The following is a 10267-nucleotide window of genomic DNA, read 5'->3' as shown; positions in this document are numbered from 1 at the left end:
TCGAATGTGGAAGAACATCTTAGCAACAGGTTAATGGTAACACTAGACAGTAAGGTCAGTAAGTTGGGGTTATAAAACATATTTGGAGATTATGAAAGTTTATAAATAAAATGTGTAGTATTTTTACCTTTTTGATATTAAGAAAGTTATTAAAAACTGAATTTAGAAGTAACTCTTAGAAATATTCAGAAAGAAAACAGCTGTAAAGAGGAATCTTAACTATAAGAGGTAAAATTCCCAACTGGTTCTGGTAGAACCCTTAATCTCAAAAAAAGGTAAACAAAAATTTGTATTATTCCGATTGTTATAAAAATTAAATATAGTTAAAGTTGTAGTATTTGTTGACAGATATTCAGTCTTAAAACTAAACAAATTCCATGCTGACTAGTGTAACCATTAAGTAGTAGTCGCAGAAGCAGTTGTTGTAATTATTAGCATGCTAGTTGTTGTTGTTGATTTTGTTGTTGCCAACAGCAGACTTTTGAACCCGCGTTGACTCTTAACGAACACAAGCCCAACGCAAGTGTATTTTAAATGGAAAATAAAGCGAGAGAAATGAAACAAATTTTTGTTCATTAACCCTCCCTCCCGGAATAGTAGCTACTGTTGGCCAGTGTATGTCGGTAGTATATGATGATGCATTTTGGCCTGGCCAAAAACAGTCAAATTGTTTTCTTTTTATTTTGTATTTTTTCGCCTGTTATTTATAGCGCAGAATTCTGTAGCAAGTTTGCCGCCAACGAGGAGGCCAAGTCAAGAGCAAGTTGTATGGGGGATATGGAATATTCGAAGTCTCTAAAGGCAGGCCAACACACAGCAACAGAGTTATTAATGCTTGGAATTTTCATAATCGAAACGAGTTTTCAAGCGGCAGTCAGGCAGTCGGCAGTCAGGCAAGGAAGCACGCGCGTCTTGGCCAGACTCGCAACCTGGCTCTTTGCTTTTGCCTTAATAACTAACGCCTCTCCCCTTGTCTACAAAACCAAAAACAAAATCAAGGAGTGGAGTCCAGGGGGGAGGGCAGGCTGTAGAGTTATGGCCATGGCAAGACAAGCCAAGCACACGCCTTGCGCGAACAGGTGAAGCGTTTAACTGTGCGACTCTCAGACTTTGGCTTTGGATTTTACTCCTCGTAGAGCACAGAGAAAAACGCACAAATTAGCCATAAATTAAGAAATTTTACAGGTCAAAGTAGTGAAAATATAATGAGTTTCCTAGCCAATACGATTTTTAATTCATTTTTTGTTTTATAAAAATAATTAAGGGAAAAGTAAGTATTTAAATTAGCTTTTTTTTACAGAAAAAAGAAAAGAAAATGATTTAAAAATATAAATGGTACTTCATGGGTTTTAAATCATACGATTAACCTAAGATTTTGTATCTTTTGTATATCAAGAATTAGTATAAATTTAATATATTATTTAAATAACTTAATTTGTTTAGTTTTTCTGACTGTGTGTGGGACCCCAAGCTCCCCAAGCTCGACTCCAATTGGCCTGAGTGGCCTCTGGTTGGACTTTGTGCACATGACAAGCTGCTGGTGCTGCATATGAGAAAAACTTATGATCGGATCACTAATTTGTTGAGTTTGACAGAGTGCGATTTCCTTTGCGGATATTTTCCCATTAGGACTATGATTAAGTAAACACAATTATTTGATATGTACTAAAAAATAAACTTCTTAGGCTAAAGTTTATATTAAACTATCTTTCGTTACGTCTATTTGAGTAAGTTGAATGTTAGGTGTAAACTTTTAGTAAAGTTCTTATAAGTTTTTAGCTCCATATTCCTGTTCTATATCAGATAGTATTACCACAAAAGAAAGCCACAAGATCCGCTCCAGAAATAGCATTGACTTATGCAAATGCTGGACAATCGCTTTCCAGCAAGTCCATTGCATGCGAACCATATAATGCCATCCCATTGGATGTGCCAGTGGCACTTGCAGGTAGCCGAATGAATGGGCAACCTGCTCAAGAGACCGGCGGTGAGGTAAACCCAAGGCTGTAATTTGCTTAAAAGCAGCGAACAAATAAAGGGTTACCATTGGAGACAGACGAAGATAATGAATGGCAGGAGGGGATCTGGGATCTGCGTGAGGGTTCTCCATGGTTGTCTTCTTATGACGCTGGACGACAGCTGCCTGCCTGCCTGCCTGCCTTCCTAAGCACAGACAGTTCTTGTCAGTCTAGGCCTAGGATCATCATCATATATGCTTTTAATTAAGTCCATGTACATTTTATTTTATTCTAAAGTTTAAGCAATAAAACCAAACAAATACTTCATTCATCACTTTTTTTCCGCTGAATTTATGCTAATTTATTTATTTAACTAAAATTGATTCGGCTGAAAACCGCAACATTAAGGAATTAATGATTCAATTAAATAATGTATTCCATTCTAATGGCGATACAGCTCCATTAATATTGTTGTATCAAAAAAAACATTTGGGTGGGGAGAATGAAATGAATTAATTTAAAAGTATATCAAAAGTTTAATGAATAAGTGATTAAGTAGGATTGCGGATTTAATTATTGGTTAAATGATGAAATAAAAAGATAAAATATCTAACAGAATTTTTGTATTTATTTTTAAAACAGCTTATAAAGTATATTTTCTAAGATAAACTCTTTATTTAAGAAAATTTTCAAATGACTTTGCTAGGTTCATTGCTCTCAGCTTCTTTACCAATCTCAATAAATTTTAAGCCGAAGTTGATAATTTTTAATGTTTCTTGAGACTATTGCACTTTCCAGAAAAACAAAAATAAATATAAAATCCGAAATAAGAAACCTGATAAGGATTTCCGCAGAAATTGGAAATCAATTGGGAACCACAAACGTCGCCCAAAAACAAATTACAAAAAAAAAGAAAACAGAAATCGTTGAACAGAAAACCATTTAAATATCGAAGTGGCCGTAGTAAGCGAGGGATACTCGATTGGTTTGGGGGGACTGTATGGGGGGTTCTCTTTGCTGATAAATGCCCAAAGGCTGCCAAGCGCGACGTCGATAAAACAAATGAAGAAAACCCAAAACGGCGCTACGTTGTAGAAGAAATGGGGAAAAATGGGCAGCGAAGAGAGAGAGAGGTTGGTAATTCTTTCATTTTGGGCTTATCGCAAAAATACGCGGCGAATGAGCCAGGAATTTATTCATAAGCATAAATATTCCAGAGCCGCAGAGAGTGCGAGAGAGAACCGGGGAACAGGTCCGAAGATTCAAGTTCATTTGAACTCCAGTTCACGCAACAATCTTGCTGGGAAGGAACAGAAAGCAGAAGACCTGGCACTGGCTTTGAAGATTATTTAAGTATTTATTAAATTGCGGCTCTCCCAAGTGGCCGGCAGACGATGGCCAATCTGCACGATAATCATGGGGTGTGAAAAATTTATGGGAGCCAACGCCGCCACCGCCGCCGCGCACGCGCAAAAATGAAAAGTCCACTTGAAAAACTAAGAAAAAGCTAACCGTAGAAGCGCCGCAGAATCTGACAGCATAATGAATATATATGAATCTGCATAAGGGCGGGATGAATTCATGTTAAAGAAAAGAAAAATTCATCAACATAGAGGTAAAGGGTAAACCCTTTTAATTTAAATGTAAAATTTATTCTTAGCAAGCTAACAAGGAAATATGATACTTTCTTGATTTATAGCATAATTCTGTTTATATTACTTATTAGTTAATAATCTTACTTTAAACATAAATAAAACATTTATCTTCTTTTAATATCAACTTAAAAAACAATATAAATAAATCTTATTTTGAGCCACCCTAATGCATCTGCATATCTAAGTCAGAACAAGTGAAAATCTCACTTTTTGATTTGTGTTTTAGGAGAGATCGATGGATGGATGGGTTTGGCTTGAGTCATCAAACTGGCTAAGTGCCCCAGTGCTGGTGCTGTCAGCTGAGCTAGTCTTTTGGCCAGGTTCGAGCAGATTTATGGCCTGTTAAAACGTCTGCCGCCAAGTGCCAGGCAATTGGTTAAAAGCTACAAGCAAGCGCCCAAAAGATCCAACACGGCCGATAACAAAGGCCGAAAACCCAAACGGACAAAAGGCGAAATAAAACTGCGCGCGCCACATGTCCAAAAAAGGATTCACCACAAGGAGCCGCGATGCGAAGTTCATAAATAAAAGATGGCCAAAGACATCGTAAAGGGCTTAAACAATGGACCTTTTCGCAACGAAAATCCCAGAGATGAAGCCAAACCACAGATCGAAACTCAAATATGCAGACGTGACTTATTTAGGACAAATTGTTTGATTTACGTTTTTGGTAATAAAAAGAATAATGTGAGAGGGCTTAAATGGTAAGAGATGAACAGGTTGATTGGTCTAAAGTCGAGCAGGTGGGAAAGGGGAATGTGATGTTGTGCAGAAGTGATATTTCTGAAGGAATAAAAAAGAAAGATTTCTAATATAAAAGGATTAAGATTTTTTGATGCTAAGAATTGGCTTACAAAAGGATTAAGGTAAGAGGCGGTTATTTCAATAGTTAATACTTTTTCCTGGAAAAAATTTATTAAAAATATTAAAACTTATAACAATATTTCAGTATCTTCCTTAAGTAAGTATTGATTAATTCCATTACCTTGCTGCTTATTATTTATTACATTTTATTTTTGTAGATTTACCCACGACATCTGTTGCGTTCTCAAAAGAGTTTCTCACGCAGCAAAAATGTGACATACCCCCAACCCAAAACCCATCCGAATCCTCTCATATATATATATATATACATCACCGATAACTGGATGGGATAACCAGAGAGAGAGAGACAGGGAACCCAACCGTAGACGGAGTAATTTGACACCTTCGAGACATTCGCCTAGGACAAGTGTCTAGGTGGAAGATTAGGCTCTGGGAAGAGCAAAACATGAGGCAGGACACGCTTGATTTGAGGAGAGGGGATACGAAAATCAAGGAGAAGAAGGTCATTGGTCCGCATCGAAGTCGATATTTATGTACTATCATCGATGATCTCTGAGCTCTGGGTATACTTTACTTATTTACGAGTTGCCTTGGGACTCCCAAAGACTTAACCCAGCCCAAGATTCTGCTGCTGACTATTTTGAATATTTAATTCCGTGACACGCGGTCGGTCCTTCAAAAACCCAAAAAATCTGCCCCTCTCCCTTAGTTTTTAGCTGCTTGGGGCATAATTAAAATTTATGGCCAATGCGCTTCGAGTCAATTCATTAGTCGCCCTCTAGAAGGGGCCTAATTAAAAAGTTTCATAAATTCCCAAACTCCAGCCACCTGTTGATCGTCTAATAAACCTTAGTGTGTGTCTGAGTGTGTATATGTGTGTGTGTGACCAATTCTTTGAACTATAAAGTGTTTTGAGTAGGGTCAAAGTTGATCAAGCCGGGCAAATTGCAGGTCGAATGGGGTTAATGGTTAATAGATACAGAGAGAGAGAGAGAGAGAGATTAACGTAAACGGTTACTAAGTGAAAACTGTACAAGTTTAGTGATTAGCCTGTAATTTCTTGGTCACTAAGATTTAAGGAAACTAAAAAAGAAAAAAACTTAACAGAATCCTAGAACCAAACAGGTCCACTCCTCTCAAATCCTGTTTCTCTGCACCCATCGGTTATTGGATTTTAATGAGGAATATACAAATTATGATGGGGAGGAGGGAGGTTGCCAAGCAGAATGGCATACAAAGAAGCCAAGAAAAGAAGCGGAGACAGAGGACAGGAATGTCAAGTGGCAAGTGCAACATATCTCCACCCCTTCACATCATCCCGAAGTCATTAGCATGCGAAAGGCAGCCAGTAACCAGTAACCAGCACATGGCCACAGATCCACCGAGAAGACACCACTAACCAGTTGACAGTTGTCAAATCCACTTACGCTCTTCATGGTAAACAGTTTCTGACGAGCCTGCTGAAGGATTTATTTAAGTGCAGACAGACTAACAGACTAATAAGTGCGTCTCTCCCTGCAGAAGCATACAACATATTCATATATGAGACAAAGACGACGACAACGACAGTCTGGCCAAAAAGCCAAACGGGGGGAGTGGCCGCTTTTACTACCTGTTTTTACCTGCTGCTCTTTTGTCAGCCAAAGTTTTTATTTAAATATTTTTAACGGACAACGCATGACCGGGAAAGTTTCCGTCTTAATTTCTATTTATTGCCACGAACGGCAAATTAAGCTTTCAGCTTTAACAGCTTGGCTGGGGGTTTAGAACGACTTCATTTAGTTTTTAAATTAGTAACGATTTTTTAAGGGCAAATGATTTTCTTTACCAATTACTTTTGTATCTTAACTGGGTTAATATTTATTTATAGATTTACATTGCTTAACAAGCTGTCTTAGTTTTTGTTAGTTTTTAAAAAGGAGTTTATTTTCAAATTATTTTAGATTTTAACGTTAGTTTGTGGTCGAGGAGTGGTTAGTGTACTTTTTAGTAGTCATAAGCGTAAACTCCTTATATATTTTGGTAAAATAAAAACCCAAACTTCTGTTAAAAATAAAATAAATAATAAATTGGCAAAGAACAAGAAATATTGAGTCCGTCGAGTATAGCGGAAATTTTGTAAGCCTGTTAAAGCTACAAATACGATAAGATAAATCTCTAAGTCTAAGCACATAAATATTCCTAAAACATATTGAAACTAGGAAGTTATGTCACTCATATTTGGACTAGATCATAAAGGCACATACTCGTTTATACCTATAAAAAACGATACCAAAAAGCATACTAAAGAAAGGGAAGGCTGATCGAACAGGTTCATTCGCAGCCAAGTTAACAGAACAGAACTGGCCCAAACCAACTGTTCCAATAACGATTAAACAAATGAGTTGGCTCCTTCGTTTGTTCGCTTCCAGATGTTTTTTTTTGTATTTTTTTGGGTGGTTTGTCAGTGGTTCTCGAGCGCTAAATGGATGGTAGTTGGTACCTTGTGTCAGGGTCTAGCGTAATATTTGCTCAGAAAACAAAAAGCCAACAGAACAATCGAAATACTTGAAGGCTCTACGAAACAAAAAATATAAAAAAAAACTGGGGGAAAAAAGAGACCAAGACTCGTGACTTAACAAGGCCAAGAAGCTGAAATGGAGGGGCAAGGCGTTGGATTTGGATGGATGATGAATGGCGAGAGCAACAATTGTGCAACAATTTCCACACCATCAGCGGGAAATCCATCAGGTTGGATAGGGATGCTGTTTCTACACTGAGAAAAAGGTGCCAATATTAGTCCTAATGATAAATGTTGTAACTGCAACTGAAAGATTTTATCAGAAAACTTTTATCATCTTAACATTGCTTTCTAACTTAACCAATAATACCTTTAGGCCCTTAATAAACCTGTTTTTAATCATTTAAAAATAATTTTTCTGTCTGTTGATGCTTAAAAAGATTTCAATACGATCACCTCCTGTATGGCATTTGACAATTGATGGCCCGCACATTTGTCTTTCACCGTCTTGCCGTCTTGTCTTGCACCTTCATCAGCCATCTCTTTCGTTGTGATACAACCCCTCTCTGTCGCTGTCTCTGTTTCTTTCCCTTTCTCGCGGGATCTTTTGAAGTGAACCCGTTTTGACAAATGTGTGTCATTGCTGGGCCATCAAAAGACACGATCGTTGGAGTCTTTGGCTCTTCGAATTCGATTTTTGTTTGGCAAGGTAAGGTGTATTTTCGGGCTATTAATGCTGCCGCAAACGGTAAAAACCAAATCAAGTGACTGGCAATCTCAAGATGATCGTCGGCATCACCAACCATCATCATCATCATCATCTTTGGGATCAACAAAAAACCATTCGATGCCGCGGAAACTTTCAATGAATGGAAATTCATTGAGTGTGAGTGGTTTTCAGTACAAAAGGTCTTACCAATCCACTTCTATTTATCTTAAAGATATTTTCTAAATTAGTATAGTGTATAGTTGTGTTTGGAGAAAAGACTTTTTTTTTCTTGGTCCATTGATCTACATCCGCGTGAATTCTTCAGAATCTTTTTGGGGACACTTCTCAGTGACACATTTGTCTCATTTCAGAAAAAAAAACTCTCTATTGATGCCATTACGTGGTAAATGATTCCAATAAACAGTCCGGGGCAATCCGGGGCATGACATTTTGGTCTAAATGTATGCCTTGGCTGATATTTAACAACTCTCATTGTGGCGACAGCGATGAAATTCTAAAAAAAATGCCTTCACATTTTGAAATTCTTTTCCAAAAAAAAAAAAAAACCATGGCGGCGACAAAGATATTCTATTTATACACAAATGGTCAATGGGGTGATATTACTTTATCTGAAATGCCATGACTTCTTATAAAGTCGCACTTTCTAAAAATACCAAACTTTATAGTTTTGTGAGGTTTTTTTTTTTATTTATTTTAACACATTACTTAAAGAGGCATATCAAATTTTATAGATTTTTCATTTGCATTTAACTATATTGGTTTTTATAGAAAACCTATAAAGTTTTGAAAGTCGCAATAAAGTTTTCCTAAGATGTGGTGACAATTTTCTACATTTTTAAACCATTTTTAGTTACTTTCTTTTAAATAATCAAAAAGACTAAAAACTCCATATTCTCAGGGTATTTCTCATTCGTCTGTATAGTGTATTCCTCCTTAATAAACGTGTCTCGAAATTAGTGGGGAGAATTTCCCAACATGCGGTTTTGCATTATTTCAGAAGCCATCAGCGGCTACACGGCGGCCGAAAAGCTCGCCACAATTTTCATTTAATTTTTCAGTTTTTGGTGAAGGGGAGAGATGTTCTCCGAACCACGGCCACAGAGATCCCGCGTATATAACATCAGCCCCATCCCCGGACTTTACCAAGTAGTAGTTGCGTAGGTGTCCGGGTTGTCCGTCCGGAATGTCCGTCCGGGTGTGTCAACTGCTGCTGAAAGATTTTCGTGTCGTTGTTTCCATCCCGCCTGCCAGCAGACGACAGACACGAATTCTTTCGACAAGAAAACACACATTTCGAAAACTTTTTCCCGTTCCTTTCTACATTTTTTTTTTTTTTTTTTTTTGTTGAAATTTTCTGTTTGGTGTTGCGGTGCGTACGTAAAAAGATTTAGCAATAGCAATGAATTTAGTTAATTTATGGCATTATTAATAACGTCACGAAGAGAAAGAACCATATGAGAAAAAAAAAAATAAATCTAAAATATAATTCTTTTTATATTATATAGGATGTTTGAAACAGGATGCGTGTTGGGTAGAAAATTATTGAGCAAACTTTTTAATAAGTTAATTAAGTTAAAACCCTTTGAAAATGTTTTTGAGTTTAGATCTTTCCCAAGTCATTTCAAAAATGTTTTTCTTTCCTATGATATATATTTTTTATGTACGACAATTTACATTTTGGCAGAGAGATCTCATTAAGGTATATTCATTTGGAAGTCTTCAAAACCACTTCGAAGACGATAACCCGAAACAATGGAGAATTTCACTGGGTCAGCTTAGTTATGCGGAGATTATTGAATGATAGCTAGGCCAAAGCCATAAATACTTGGGCACCAGTGTGGCGTATCGATGTTTGTGAATGGCACGAGCTCAACATCAACCTGCATAAAATGTAAATGAGCCCGACAAAACCCCCAAAAAACCAAACAAATTTACGACCCAATCAATAGACTTCGAAAAAGCTGTTTTCTGCCTTTGTTTCCCTCTTAGTTTATATTTTTTTTCTTCCTCGGTTTGTTTGAGCCTCACTAAGACTTGAAGACATTTCTGGTTTTCAACGATCTTTGAGGTGTTCCACTAGCCCCACCGAAATTTACATTAATTTGTGAGCAAAGTATGGCATATTATGCAAATATTTTAACAGACTCCAACCTCTGGCATTTCCCTTGGCAACTGAATTAGAACTGTTTTTTTGGGGATTTTTTTTTACAAAGTATTAGTATACGACTTCGTAATACTACCCCCAACCCACTTAAGTTAGAAACGCCACTGATAGATCGACTATTTGAGTGATTTTGAAACCAAATAGATAACCCAGATGACTTTCTTGCCAAATCAGACGCCTAATCAATGTTGTTTAGGGATGACTTAGCTAACGTTTTACCATTTAATAGTCCCAAGTCGAATCGTCAAAACAGGCGCATTCCTCGAGGCCAACTTTGAACCTGAAGGTGATAAGAAATTTCGCTGATTCCGAACTATTAAAAGTGCTAAATAGATCGGATCATAACTGAGGAATTTTTCCTTAGGTGCGTCAAGAAAACCATGAATGAATAGCTATATAAACTATATAGACCGAAGACTTCAAGGCGAAAACTAA

The sequence above is a fragment of the Drosophila eugracilis genome, unplaced genomic scaffold (assembly GCF_018153835.1).
Source record: "Drosophila eugracilis isolate 14026-0451.02 unplaced genomic scaffold, ASM1815383v1 contig_90, whole genome shotgun sequence".
NCBI classification, from domain to species: domain Eukaryota; kingdom Metazoa; phylum Arthropoda; class Insecta; order Diptera; family Drosophilidae; genus Drosophila; species Drosophila eugracilis.
The sequence above is the reverse complement of the archived record's forward strand: the minus strand, read 5'-3'. Positions refer to the sequence as shown.